Source organism: Chiloscyllium plagiosum, unplaced genomic scaffold (assembly GCF_037043375.1).
Source record: "Chiloscyllium plagiosum isolate Xiang-an unplaced genomic scaffold, Cpla_swu_hap1 HiC_scaffold_17, whole genome shotgun sequence".
NCBI lineage: Eukaryota > Metazoa > Chordata > Chondrichthyes > Orectolobiformes > Hemiscylliidae > Chiloscyllium > Chiloscyllium plagiosum.
In genome coordinates this window covers 41,800,390-41,816,544 of record NW_028270155.1, presented here as the reverse complement: position 1 = coordinate 41,816,544, position 16,155 = coordinate 41,800,390, and positions in this window count along the sequence as shown.

Sequence of the window (16,155 nt, the reverse complement as noted above, 5' to 3'; positions counted from 1 at the left end):
TGCTTCCAGTGAGTGGGAACCCGTTAATCTGCTTTCATTCAGCACCCTTTCTTATTGTGCAGCATGCCATTTTCACTTACTCCCTTCTACAAGATACTGAGGCAGTGGATTCCTGTGATTGGCCACCTCCTACCACAATTATTCTACTTTTTAAACTGAAAGTAAAGCTCTCCTTACACTGTCCCCACCAAACACTCCCGGTACAGATACAACACAGGGTTCGTTACAGATTAATGCTTCCACTACTCTTTTAAACTATAAGTACAGCTCCTTGACATTGACTCTGTCAAAAACTCCCAGGATGGTGACAATATAGGGTTAGTAACAGAGTAAAACTTCAGTTAGCCTTCTAAATTGAAAGTAAAGTGCACATGACACCATCCTCATCAAACACTCCTGGGACAGGAACTACATGGGGTTTAATACAGGGTAAAGCTCATTCTGCTCTTTTGGACATGAAAGTGAAGCTCCCTCAACACTACTCCAGTCACTCACTCCCAGGCCAAACACAGCCTGAGGTTCCTCCACACTAAAGCTCCCTCCACACTATCGCCCATCAGAAAATTAAGGCAGGTACAATACAGGGTTAGACACAGAGTAAAACTCCTTCTACTCTTTTAAACTGAAAGTGAAATTTTCTTAAAATCATTCCTCTCGAACACTCTGAGGTCAGGGACAGCTCAGGGTTAGATACAGATTAGAGTATTGTGTGCAGTTCTGGTCACCAGACTACCAGAAGGATGGAGATACTTTGGACTGTGGCCTGAGAAGGTTTGCCAGGATTTTGCCTGGTCTGGAGGGTTTTAGTTATGAGGAGAGGTGGGATAAACTTGGATTGTTTTCATTGAAAACTCAGAAACTGAGGGACGACCTAATAGAGATAGGCAAAATTATGAGAGGCATAGATAGGGTGGCGAACTCAGGGGCCTTTTTCCCAGGGTGAAAAGGTCAACTACATGAGGGTGCAGGTTCAAGGTGAGAGGGGAAATGTGTAGTGGAGAAGTGTAGGGAAATGTTTTTACACAGATGGTGATAGGTTCCTGGAAAGCACTACCAGTGGAGATGATGGAAACAGGCACGTTAGCAATGTTTAAGGCGAACAGAGTGTTGGAAACTGTGCCTGGGCAATAATCCTCTAAACAAGGATTGGAATTGCACAGGCTTGGCAGGCAGAGAGGTATGTTCCTGTGCTTTTTTTATGTTGTTTAAAGCTCTCACTACTATGTTAAACTGAAATTCAAGCTACCTCTACTGTTCTGAATGGCAAGTAAAGCTCTCTCAATATAATCCTTATCAAACACTCCCAGGACAGGGACAGCATGGGGTTAGATACAAAGTTAAGCTTCCCCTACTCTTTTAAACTGAAAGTGAACTAAAAGTAAACTGTCTCAACACTGTCTCCATCAAACACTCCCAGGACAGGCACAGCATGCAGTTCGATACAGAATAAAGCTTTCTTTATTAAACTGGAATTAAAGCTCCCTCACCCCTGTCCCCATCAAATTTTCCCAGGACAGTAACAGCACTGGGTTAGGTAGAGAGTAAGCCTTCCTCTACTCTTTGAAACTCAAAGTAAAGACTCCTCTACTCTTTTGAAAGTGAAAATGAAGCTGCACCACCTTTCCCCTCACCCATCCCCCATGTTAGTTCTGTACAGGCTGTATTTAGGTGCTACACTCCTTTACCATTCTCCTTGTGCTTGGGAAAGCAGTTTGCTCAAGTTAGGCAAACTGTCCAATGATACAAAATTCAGTGAGGACAAAGTCCACTCAACCAGTACTAAAGAATGCTGGAAGACTGGGCCATTCTTACTAGATTTCCTACAGTGTGGAAACAGGCCCTTCGGCCCAACAAGTCCACACCGACCCTCTGAAGAGTGACCCACCCATTCCCTTCTGACTAATGCACCTAACACTCCGGGCAATTTAGCATAGCCAATTCACCTAACCTGCACATCTTTGGACTGTGGGAGGAAACCCACACAAACACAGGGAAAATGTGCAAACTCCACACAGAATCGAACCTGGGACCCTGGTGCTGTGAGGCAACAGTGCTAACCACTGAGCCACCGTGCCTCTCTCAGTATAATCCTTATCAAACACTCCCAGGACAGGGACAGCATGGGGTTAGCTACAAAGTTAAGCTTCCCCTACTCTTTTAAACTGAAAGTGAACTAAAAGTAAACTGTCTCAACACTGTCCCCCCCTCCGCCCCCGCACCCGACAGCCCACCCCACCCCCCACCCTTTGGCCACTTATGAACTTAGTTCTGAATACCTTAATTTAACAGATTATAGTTTCCATCAATGCCTATAACAGGTAATGAAACAGTTATGCTTTCACACAGCAAGATCTGGACAATATTCAAGTTTGGACTAATATATGGCAAGTAGCAAGCATCAAGTGTTTTATAAGATAATGGCTTTGAAAGGGTTAATTTTGGGAATTGAAATAAGCTCCACCCAACCTGATGATGTCATAAGGGCCTGGCAGGGGAAAGGCACAACATTTTTGGATCTTGTGATGTGAAGACCTATATCTCAATTCTAAAACTTCTTAGTAACAATATCTAACTTACTTGTACCTGATTGTTATGTTGCAATAAATAAAACTTGCTTAAGACAGGAGTGTGTTTTCATCAAGACTCACCAATGGTTTTCCTCCATCTATGTAGAAGAGGTAAACCCTTAGACCCAGTCAAGAAAAGAGATTTGTAGCAACAAATATGCCAACTACAAGCAAGTAATACTTTTCATTGTAGCAGATACAACACTAGGTAATAACCATCTGCAACAAGAGACAATCTTGCTATCCAAAGCATTCACATCGCTGAACCACCCAGGACAAAGCAGATAGCTTAAGTAACAGTCAATCAACCAGCTTAAACATTCATCAACTCACCATATTGCAGTGTGCTTCATTTCTAGTATGTGCTGTGGAAATATACCAAGACGTTTTGGACAGGACATGCTAAATTCTCCACCTCAACCACCCAGAAGGAGGACAATGTGTGGGAACACAATTAGCAGCAAGTTATGTTCCAAGTCACACACCATCTTGATTTGAAATTATACTGCCACTATTCCTTCATAGATTGCTGCTATTCAAAGCAGCTCATTATCATCTTCTCAAGGGATGGATAATAAACATTTGCCTTGCTAGTGATGCCTACATCTTATAAAAAAAAGGTCCTGGAGAGTTTTGTATACTAAACTACAAGATAAATTTATTTGAAAAGGATTCTTTAATAATTGCTTATGAAGTAATCAATAAATTGAATAAAAAATATTGCAGTTGAATTAAACACCGTCTCAACTATTTATGGATTTTTCCCAACAACTGTGGCATGTACTGGTCACTCAATGTGAAGAATCACTTGGAGTAGTTTTCCTGTGAACATTCTATTAAAACATAGAAAGAAGAGACGACAGAATAACCAATGATAAATGTGCTTATTGCCTCTAACAAAAATTCAATTGAATGAAAAAGACATTTAATGTTCAGCCAAACAACAGCTAATCCATCATTTGTTCTGCTTGCTCTGCAGGAGATGGAGAAGAGACTCAGTGTGACTATATTCCAGCAAAATCCAAAACTGTATCCTTTTATATCCACCTGAGTAATGATTATCTTTTCATGTTTTTCTGTGAAGCAGTGAGTTGGTCCAACAGTATTTTACTTCAGTAAACATTTATTACTACCAGGATGAGGTTTCTAAAATACAGCTTTTATTCCCCCAGCAAGTATTTCTTTTACCAATTTACAAAATGCCCTGTCTTGTTAACCTGAAAGCTAGCTCCTAATAAACTGTCAAAATACCTTAAAGAAAAATGATTGATGAGTCCTAATGACACATTTTCTGCTAGATCTCCAGGAAACCAACAAAACTACAACTGATGTAAGGAGGAAATTGCTTTTAAGCTGCTCTGAGTGCTCTTTGTTGTGTCAAGCCATTTTCTGTTGGAAGAAATGAGACAAACAATATATTCAATATTGCTGGAGTATTTGAATAACATACTAATAGTGGAGCAATGTTATCTGTCACAGGATATCAGGGATGTCTTGTCAACCTCAGTGTCCAGTATCACCATGGTTAGGGAGTAATGCTACTTTCCAGATGGACATATTCCGAAAGATGACAGCAGATATGATGACATGGAATTTTGATAGTGAGGCAGAAGCAGTTGAGCTCATTTGGAGAGCAAGGTCCAAAGCTCCAACACAAACAGGAGGGGGTGCATTCTTTCATACATGTAAATAAACATAATTATGTCATGTTACTGTTCTTGTTTAGAATTGGCTTGCTACGCTTGGGATCCCAGTGGAATCAGAGAGTGTCCATTTAAAGCAGCTGTTGCTGTATCCATAGCCCGTTCCCAGCTCAGAGCACAGTCTCCCAGTCTGCCCTTGACACTGGAAACTCCTGAAAGACGATCTGCTGAGCACACACACTGGGCATCGACAAGCAGCTGCCTCAAATTCCTTCCTCGGGCCAATGGTGGCAGGAGTGACTCCCTCTTGCTGGTACAATGGGATTCATGTAAATCATAACGCTATAATTGTACACTTGACTCTGACATCAGTAAGAGAGAAGACACCAGTCTAGAATGAACATTTGGAGACAGTGGTTGTAAACACTACATTAGAAAGTTATGTTTGAGAATGTACGTTATAGAGTAAAGGAATGCAACACTACTTTAGAAATAAAAGCATCTTACTTAGTGACCACCAAGCATCCTCAAGGACAGTATATTTGCAGACACCTACATTTTAGAAATACTCCAGGCCAGTATTTCAATATGAAGACAACAGGTTTAGCTTAAATCAAAAGTTAAACCCATTTCTGCCATTATCATATTTGCTGCTCTCTATTACAATGTTGAAGGAAATGGAATCTGAGCCTAGGCAGATCAAGGAACCTGTATTCACTCCATACCAAGAACCATGACATTTGCCCCGTGCCAGCTTCCAAAAGAAACATCAATTGCCCTGCTCAAACATACTGTTATCACCTTAAGGGCTGAACAACAGATCTCAGAGCTTCCTACTGTGCAAACCAGCACCCAGAGACATGGAGGTAGCCATTCTGTTGTTCATATGAAAAAGATAAAGTCATATAGTCTTCCCAGGAATAGAGCTATAGACAGACAGCTAGTGGTGGTTTAACCTGAGGGTCAGCAGACCTCTGGTGAAGGGAGAGGTTGAGAAGGAGAGTCCTTCATGGTAACTTCCCCAGTGAAGGAACTGAACCTGTGTTATTACTATTATTCTGTATCACAGACACACCATCCAACCAACTTTGCATTCTCTTCTGCAACTAGTTAGAGGGACAGGTAGTATTGAGGAGGTGGGGAGGCTGCCGAAGGATTTTGACAGGTTAGGAGAATGGCCAAACAAGTGGCAGCTGGAATACAATGTGGGAAAGTGTGAGATCAGAAGCATAGAAACGTGGACTATTTTCTAAATGGGGAGAAAATTTAGAGGTCTGAGTGCAAAGATACTGGGGAGTTCTAGTCCAGGAATCTCTCAAGGTAAACTTGCAGGTTGAGGCAGTAGTTAGGAAAGCAAATGTAATGAAAGCATTTATTTTGAGACGACCTAAATATAAAAGCAAGGATGTACTTCTGAGGCTCTATAAGGCTCTGGTCAGACCACATTTGGAGTATTGTGCGCAGTTCTGGGCCCCATATCTCAGGAAAGATGTATTGGCCCTGGACAAGAATGGTTCGGGGCATGAAAAGCTTAACATATGAGGTAGGTTTGAGGACTCTGGGTTTATACTCGATGGAGTGTAGAAAGATCTAATTGAAACTTAATGTTCTGGACAGCGTAGATGTTGGGAAAACATTTCCATTGATAGGGGAGATTAGGACCTGAAGGCACAGCCTTAGAGTAAAGGGAAGACCTTTTAGAACAGAGATAAAGGGAAACTTCTTCAGCCAGAGAGTAGTGAATCTGTGGAATTCACTGCCACAGAAGGCTGTGAAGGCCAGGTCATTGAGTATATTTAAGATGGAGATGGATAGGTTCTATAGTATCAAGGGGATCAACCGTCACAGGGAGAAAGCGGGAGAATGGGGTTGAGAAACTTAGCAGCCATGATTGAGCAGACTTGATAAGCTAAATGGCCTAATCTCTGCTCCTATGTCTTATGGTCGTACGACTGCAAGAATTTCGCCTTTAATTTTAACTGCAGGTAACAGTTTAGTTAGATTGCTTCAATAACTCCTGGAACGTTGATGATGAGTCGTAGAGACCCCTGGCCATTCCATGTCAAACAATATATCCAATCCCAATCCCCCTCCCCACAAGCAGATAACATCTGGTGGAGGCCAATGATCTCTCTTAATTGTTTCTGTCTGTGTGGAGTGCAAGTTGTTATGTGCACTAATACCAAAGTAAAGTGTGAATGTCCATCACCAGTAGAAACAAAAATAATGTAATATATTATTTACAATTTATTTTCAAAAAGTTAGCAGAGATTTGGAATAAACAATATTAAATCAGGGATAATTAACATAATTAAAATAATTTTACATGAAACTAAATGAAGAGAAACTTACCACCACACATTTTTCAATTAAAAATCACACAACACCAGGTTAGAGTCCAACAGGTTTTATTGGAAGCACACTAGCTTTTGGATGGCCACAACCATCTGATGAAGGAGCGGTGCTCCGAAAGCTAATGCTTCCAATTAAACCTGTTGGACTATAACCTGGTGTTGTGTGATTTTTATCTTTGTACACCCAGTCCAACATGGAATCTGCAAATCATTTTTCAGTTGCCCTTTAGAAACTAACTTGTATCTATTCCTTGAGACATTAAACAAAATTCTCCACTTGCTTGACATAGGAAATAAAATTCTTGATTTGGATTGATGGATTGATACATGAAATAAAACTTTATGCTTTCTTTATGCTTCTAATGACCAAGTTTCAATAACTTAGCAAACCCTAATAATTTACATCCTTCTCATCAGTCCAGCTAATTGCATTTTAGATTTTAGATTCTCTACAGTGTGGAAGCAGGCCCTTTGGCCCAACAAGTCCACACTGCCACTCCGAGGAGAAACCCACCCAAACCCATTCCCCTACCCTATATTTACCCCTGACTAACACTGTGGACAGCCTCATTCCTGAAGAAGGGCTTATGCCCGAAACATCGATTCACCTGCTCCTCGGATGCTGTTTGGCCTGCTGTGTTTTTCCAGCACCAAATTTTTCAACTCTGGTCTCCAGCATCTGCAGTCCTCACTTTCTCCTAACACTGTGGGCAATTCAGCATGGGCAATTCACCTGACCTGCACATCTTTGGATTGTGGGAGGAAACCGGAGCACCTGGAGGAAACCCACGCAGACACAGGGAAAATGTACAAACTCCACACAGACTAGCGGAAATCGAACCCAGGACCCTGGTGCAGTGAGGCAGCAGTGCTAACCACTGAGCCACCGTGCTGCCCCAACTTGCTAACTCTCCCACCCCCCCATCAATAACATACTGTTCCCTTCACCATGCCTACTTGCTGCAATCCTCCCATTTGTTCCATCTCTCTCCTTGCCACGTCTATCCTGAAACCCCCCACTTACCGGTGCTTAGCAAGCAGGAGAAAAGTTAGATAGGAGGATTGTGAAGGAAGCAGTGAGATGGAGACAAGTGGCAAGTGGGAGAGTTTGTGAGGGAAGTGATAAGCGGGAGAGACCGCAAATGGGAGCAATGCAATGAGGTGGGAGAAGCAGTGAGTGTCAGGGAAAGTGAGAGAGGCAGAGGCAGTGTGTGGGAGGGAAGTGGCAAAGGAGATAGATGGTAATTGGGAGAGAAGCGACAATATGGCAAAGCAGGAGAGGTGGTGACTGTGAAGGGTGGGTTGGGGCGTGAGAATAGGAGGGGCATGGTGACCACATCATGTGAGCAGTTAATACTCCAGTGCCTAGAGAGAGCTTTTACAATTCATACATGATCCCAGGAATGGAATATCTACTGGGGCCAGGGCCCATCTTTATGGGGGGCAGAATTCTCACTAACCTACAGAAAGATTTCAATTCCACAAAAACAGACGATCCAGGCCTGATGATTTCCATTGTTTAATGTATTTACATCCAGTGAGCTTCAAAAGTATTTCTAGATGTTTATCAATTATCCTTACTAGCAAATTACTTCATGAGCTGGTAAGTGGTCATAGAAAAAAAGAAACAATGAGCAGAAGTAGGCCATTTGGCCCTTCAAGGTAAAAACAATGAATGCAGATGCTGGAAACCAGATTCTGGATTAGTGGTGCTGGAAGAGCACAGCAGTTCAGGCAGCATCCGAGGAGCTTCAGCAAAATCGACGTTTCGGGCAAAAGCCCTTCATCAGGAATAAAGGCAGAGAGCCTGAAGCATGGAGAGATAAGCTAGAGGAGGGTGGGGGTGGGGAGAGAGTAGCATAGAGTACAATAGGTCAGTGGGGGAGGAGCATGACATGGTTGAAGAGCTTCAGGGCAGAGGAAATGACCTGGGAGTCCTTCAAGCCTGCTCCACCATTCAATAGGATCATAACTGAACCTCTATCTCAATGTCATGTTCCCACTTTCTTTCATATCCCCTAATGCCTTTGAAATCTAAAAATGCCTCTCTCTTTTTATTGAATATATTCAGTGACTTGGCTTCCACAGCTTTCTGGAGTCGAGAATTCCTCAGAATGACCACCCTTTGAGTTAAAAAATATTTCCTCATCCAAATTACATAAGCGGTCAATTACATAACATTTGAAAACATTAAAGTGAAGTATTAAATGCAATAGAAGATACATCAGAGCTCTCTCTCAAACCAGTGGCATGAATGTTGCTGCACCATTCAGCTGGTTGGAGAGATTGGTCATTAAACTCATGAGATGGGCAATGCCCCATTACCTGAGCTATCTGTTAAGTTGATTTGGTTGTTTCAGTCCAATTGCCTGATGTCGTAAGCCACACTAGCACAAAAGTTTGAGAAATTTCAAGAAATAGTTATATTCAAAACAAGTTGAGTTAGCACATTTTTTGTGGTTTATAAAGAGATTATGTATAGATTTATTAACAGATTTTGTAAAATGCTCACAATCTACTTGAACAAATCTCTATGGTGAATTTCCACTATTCCCCCTCTTTTGCCTGGGCAGTTTCTCCTCAGCATTCTAATCTTACTGTCACTTTCAACAACAAATATGTAATGTAATCAAATTCCTCTATCGATAATTTCTAATGCGTTTATGTAACGTTCCTCCCAAGGCTCACAAGACTGAAAATTGACGTTCCCATGTGAAAAGGTCATGATGAAGAGCTCATGCTCGAAACATTGATTCTTCTGCTCCTCGGATGCTGGCTGTGCTTTTCCAGCGCCACCCTTTTCAACTCCATCCTCAGTGGGTCAAACAATCAACTTAAACCTTTTTGCAACATCAGTGGGTGTCCAGACCACTCTGATACTCATATGTATTCTGTTGAACCTCTGATGTTTATAATGTGAGGTATGCCATTCATGTTGTTGCCGCTCACTTCAGGATGTCTGACACAAGTCGCACATTTATTTATCCAGTCACCTCTCATCAGGGATTGTTGTCAGGCAGTTGTATTTACCTCTCCCCCAGGTTTGTCTTGTGGATTTCTCATACCTTAAGGCAGTTATTGCAAGGTTCAGAAGAGCTCAATGTTTGACTATAAAAAAACCCCTCAGCATTCAAGCATTCAAAATGGTCTCAGCTCTTAACTTGTCACACCCAGTTGGAAAATAATTAGTTTTTGTAAATGTTCAAAGCAAAAATACACATCTTTTTAACCCCTGTCCAGCTAAGTCATCATCACAAGGTTGTCCTTTCTACATTTCTTCAGCTTTTGTTGTTTTTTTAATCACCCATTTGTCTATCTCCCACGAGTGGGAAAGAACTGTCTACAATAAAGGATAAGTACAAAAGCCACCACAAAACACAAATGAAACTAGTACATGAATTACTGTGACAGCAACTTTCTCAGAGGAAAAAAATTACTTGAAGAAAAAACACTAATAAAAACGGTTAAATGTATATGTACAAGTAAGGAGAAGGTTATTTTGAAGTTTCACATTACTTGTTTTCCAGCCTTTGAGAAGGAATTAAAGATTAAGCTATTATTGTTCTGGTGATGTTGCTGTGCAAAAGAAGCTGGTCTGGGATTGGCTGAGTGGGCAGAGTTTCCTGCCTGGGGCCCTGATCCTATGGAAAGCCCTTTAGTGGCCTATCACCTGCCTGACTGGCTCGTGACTCAACTGACCTTGCTCAAAGGTGACTATGCAGGTTTTTTGCTGGCTCAGTGAGTACCAGGTGAGACCCTCATCATCTCAAAAGCTCACCTGATAAACTCAATTTGGTTCTTTAAAATTAAGTTGCCCACAGGAATGTGGGCTATAAATGCTTAATTTTAGCATTATACTTGAAATAACTCCACAGAGGCTGATATGTCATCACACATTCACCCTTTATTTCCACATGAACAGTCCATGGGCTAAGTAGTGCAACATACAGAGTCAGCTACCAGAATGTCAGTATCATTGATATTCACCCTTTTATTTTTCTTTTTTTTTAGCCAAAACACTTCTGTTTTTCTTTTTTTTTCTTTTTAAATTTAACCCCCACACTACCACCTAAGTGCGGTAGTGCTTATTTTATCCCCAGCACCCATGGTGTGTGTGTGTGCAGGTGTGAGACACAGTGAAAGACACAAAGTACATGAATCTTTATTCAAATTCCACCACCAGGAAGATAGGAAAACACCCGGGTGGCCAGTGACAAACACTGCCCTTCACATCAAAGGGCAATGCTGTGTGATCAAAACAGTGAGAGGGAGGGTAGGAACTAAATCAAAATAGAGTTGGAGGGAGAAATGATGCACTCCACTCCCTGCGGCGCCCACCTCTCCCTGAACAACTCCAGGGTGTTGGTCGACACCGCGTGCTCCTTCTCCAAGGACACCCGGGCCCTAACGTAACCGCGGAAGAGGGGCAGGCAGTCGGCCCTAACGATCCCCTCCATGGCTCGCTGCCTGGACCTGTTGATGGCCAGTTTGGCCAGGCCCAGGAGCAGACCATCGAGGAGGTCTTCAGACCTGCCCTCCTTCCTCCGTACCGGGTGCCCAAAGATCAGGAGCGTGGGACTGAAGTGCAGCTAAAAACAGAGGAGAAGGTTCTTAAGAAAATCAAAAAGGGAGTGCAAACGCCCACACCCAATATACACGTGGTCCACGGACTCCACAGCGCCACAGAACAAGCAGTTGGGCTGGGAGTCCGTGAACCACCGCAATCTGCGGTTGCAGGGGACTGCTGCGTGCAGCACCCTCCACCCCAGATCCCCAAGAGAAAGGGGGAGGACTCCTGCATAGAGAGCCCTCCACTGGGGATCCCCACCTCCCGGTGGCAAATGGGCACGCCAAGGCGTGTCCGATATTCACCCTTTTAATATGTCAGCCAGATCTCCCTGATTGGAGGGCATTAACAGCCTCTATCAGGGAGCCCATTTTCTATGGAGTCCAGCTGGCTAACCTTGTTATGATCACTACAATATCTATTTGGAGCTGTGTTAATCAAACAGTAACAGATCATCATTCGAAGGGTACAGAGAGAAAGTGGGAATGGGATACTGGAATTGCATGATCAGCATGATCATATTGAATGGTAGTACAGACTCGAAGGGCCTAATGGCCTACTCCTGCACTTATTTTCAATGTTTCCATAAATACATCAATGAAAGCTCTTGTATAATTTCTTTAAAAACTTAAATTCTAAAACACTGTCTGATTGCATTGGTTCATGGAAGATCTTGGGTTACATTTTCTGAGGGATGGCAATCACACACGGATTTCCAACTGTCCCTTCCTTTTTACGAAACGAGGGAACTTCACTTTTCTGACAAGAGATTCTGATCAGGGATCCTTCTGAAAAGTAAAGCTATACTTTCATGCTGACATTTCTTTCATTGTGAAAAACAATTGCGAGAAGGCAAACTATGCCTACATTTCACTGTCAGCTGCTGCGACCTGAAAGCTGCTGTCAAATGGTTGGTACGTAAACCAAATGAGACGCTAGTGATAATGTGGAAGGGTAAGTTGACAGATAGTTAATGGGAATTGAGTTGGGGAGAAGGTGCCAAGCAAGTAGAATGTCAGTTGGTTAGGGTACCAGCTAGGTACCCTAATATGGAGTCAAGTAAGTAGGGTGCTGATTCAAGAGGATGCTGCTGAGAAGGGGCAAGAGGGTGCCAGCGGGATGGGGAGAGGATGCAAAGAATTAGAAGGGTGTCAAATGGGAAGGAAGAAGAATGCCAAGTGGATAAGGTGTCAGGGTGAAAGGTGGCAAGGGGGCCAAGTAAATGATTATGTGTTTATGGTAGGCAGGGGTGCATAGGGGAAATTGAGCCTGGCAAGAGATGGGGAAGGTGGATAATGACTTTGGTGTGAGGGAGGGTGGTGGGTCTGGAAGCAAGGGAAAGGGGAAGCATGTCTAGAAGTGGGGAAAAGGGGGTGATGAGTGCAGACCAGAGAAAGGGAGATCAAGTCCAGTGGTACTGGGAAGTGTTTTGAGTCTGGTGGCAAGTCGAAGGTGATCAGTTGCAGAGAAAGAGAAGGGGATATCAGGTTCACTGGCCAGGATGAGTTGAATAGTTACACAAGCCTTAGACTATGTACTTAACAGTATAACCTTTCCCGAGTAACTAGTTACTAAATTTCATCAGAACCCACCAAATTCTCCAATTTAAATGCTGACTTTTACAGGTTTCCAGGTATAGAGAAATTGCCCAGTGAAAAAATCGGCCACGAAATTCCTTCAATGTTTGCTATGATGGAAATTCTGCAGGATTCATGTACACTGGAATAGTGATTGTTTGGCTCATGGAAATACAGTCCTTATGGTCAGCAGTATACACATGAGTTTCGGGGAATCAAATAAAAATCACTTTTGAAAACAAATGCAATTTTGAGGACAATTAGGTCCCATAGATCACTAATGTTTCCCCAAACAGACATGATTGGTCTATGTTTTCATAAGTATTCATGAATCACATCGCAAACAAAGTAGATGTTCAGTGGGTTTTTGCCTTGACACTGATTTTTTAAGATAAGTTCTTTCATGGGATATAGCATCATTGACTACACCAGCATTTATTGTCCATCCCTAACTGCCTTTAGTGATGAGCTTTCTTCTTGAACCACTACTGTCATTGTACTGTTGGAAAGGTATTCCACGATTTTGATGCAGTGACAGTAAAGCAGTCAGGATGATCTGTGACTTGAAGGTGAACACTGTCTTCAAGTTGGAATAGTAACCTTTGGAGGGAAACATGCTGATGATAATGAGAACCACACAACACATGGTTGAGAGTAAAACTCAGAAGAATGATTTGTAGGTGCATTGCTCTTACTTAGCATTTAGATTCTCCAGGACACTGCCATTGTTTAGTTTTTAGCTAGTCCTTTAAATAAAGTTACTTTCACTCATTCCTTGGAGTTGTGTTTGATGTATCCTTTACAAAGAACTATTCTTTCAAGATGTATGCCTGCATTATTTGAATCGTTTTTGTCACATGGTTTGGTTTAATGACTGCATTGACATAGTGCAGATAGGCTTTGCAGATGAATGTTCTGCTATAAATAGACTTCACAGTCACAGCAAATTAATCATTGATACCATAAATTTAAAATATCTGGTGCTCATTGACTGCTTAATTCACCAGCAAATACTTTTAAAACTCTCAGCCAAAACCAAGAGAAGAGCCACTTGTCACTATTTTTCAGGGCATCTGCTGTAATTTTCAGAATAAAAGACAGACGTTAACAACACAGTTTTTTTCTCGAATTTTTTGTAGGATGAAGTAAGATCTATATTGTACAAGGACTAAAACAATTGAATAAGACTAAATAAAAAATATTGATTCTGGAAATCAATGAAAATAAATCCACAGAAAAATAAGCAAAACTTGCATTTGTATGCAAGCGCCTTTCATAACCTCAGGACATAACAAAGCCCTTTGCAGCCAATTAAGTACTTGAAGTGTAACCACTATGGTAATGTAGAAAACATGTTTGGTTCAGCTATCAGGTCATTGAGAATCTAAATCAGCCTACCTGCAATGTTAAATCCGGGTTACCAAATTGAAGCAAATTGATCCAGGGAGACTGTGTTGCTTCCTCTTGCCAGAGAAAATTCACTAGTTAGTAGATAATACAGAAATTTAGATTCAATCTTTGTTAGACAAACTCTATATATGGGTTTCCCATATTGTACACAGGGGAATATTGTACTCAGCACAAATAACTCTCACCTTCCTGATCACAGTGTCGAGACATAGCTTGTCATAATGATGAATTAATAAATTCTTTCTGCTATAATATGCATTTTGTTAATGCTAATTTGTTGTAATGCGATTGATGAATTGTGGACACTGTTTACAAACCAGTGCAATGGAAACCAGTAATACATTGCACAGGAATAACTGGTGCTGAAATTTTGCTGTTAAAAAAAATGTTTTATGTCACCAAGGCTGTAGTACAAATGAAAATATTCAAGGCATTTCACAGGAGCATTATAGAACAGAATTTGACACTAAGTCACATGAGAAGCTATGAGAGAAGTAGATCAATGATGGTCAAAGAGGAAAGCTTTAAGTGATGTCTTAAAAAAAGAAAACAAAATACAGAGATGCAGAAATTCAATGAAGAGATTCCAAAATGTAGAACTGTTATGAGACAAGGACAACGAGCCAAACCAAATCAGTCTCATTGTCACTGGATTTGCAACATGGTGAAATTAAAACATTTATTGACCTTAACATTGTTCAACTGATTCCAACAAGACTTGACAAATAACAGATTTTGGACACCAGCTTTATAACTTAAACAAAAATTAACAATTTATTGTTAAGAAAGTAACTTTAGCAGAAAGTAGATAAACTACAAGGCAATCTAATTCAATTTATGATCTAAGCCCAAACTTACAGTCATAGAATCTTAGAGATGTACAGCATGGAAGCAAACCCTTTGGTGCAACTCATCCATGCCAACCAGATATTCTAACTTAATCTCGTCCCATTTGCCAACATTTGGCTCATATCCCTCTAAACTCTTCCTATTTAAGTACCCATCCAGATGCCTTTTAAATGTTGTAATTGTACCAGTCTCCAGCATTTCTGTGGCAGCTCATTCTATGCACACACCACCTTTTGCATGAAAAACTTTCCTCTCAGGTGCCTTTTAAATCATTCTCCTCTCACCCTAAACCCATGCCCTTTAGTTCTGGACTTCCCCATCCCAGGGAAAAGATCTTGTTTATTTACCCTATCCATGCCTCTCATAATTTTATAAACCTCTATAAGGTCATCCCTCAGCCTCTGACGCTCCAGGGAAAACCTGCCTATTCAGCCTCTCCCTTTAGCTCAAAACCACCAACCCTGGCAATATCCTTGTAACTGTTTTTTGAACCCTTTCAAGTTTTGCAAATCCTTCAAATAGGAAGGAGACCAGAACTGCACACAAAATTCTTTGATCGGAAACCCCATTCGCAAACTGGCGGACAGGCAGACACAGTTAAGAGATAAATTAAAAATAAATAAAATAAAAGAATCATAATTTCCCAATTTGATGACTATTGGAATAGTGAATACCATTTCATGGCTTCATGAAACTCTTGAAGATTACAGATACTGTATAACTACCTTGAATTCTGGAGTCACCAGTCAATGCAAACAGATTCTGCAGACCTCTGGAGACTTTTATCTATTCTTTATAGACTGGGATTCTTTTCTTAGAACTTTCAGCAAGTCAATAACTGGAGAATAACTGGAGAGGGGGAAAACACAACAGCAGTCTCTGGAGCACCCAAAAATCACACTGCCTTCCAAAACACAATCAGAATAGTTTTTTTAAAATTCATTTTTCAATCACTATTCTCTGTTGTTGACTGGTTAGCACTAGTGCTCCATTGATTAACCAATTCAACATCCAACTAGCTGTTAGCACACAGCATTGCAATCCTCATTTTCAGTATCTTTAGAATCGTCATTAAGTTGCATTATTTTCTCAGCCAGTCCCCAAAAGCAAACATCAGTCTTTGTTCTTTTCTCCTTTAAAATAATAGTTGAACTTTGCTGTTCAAAGTTCAACTATTGACCTTAATTC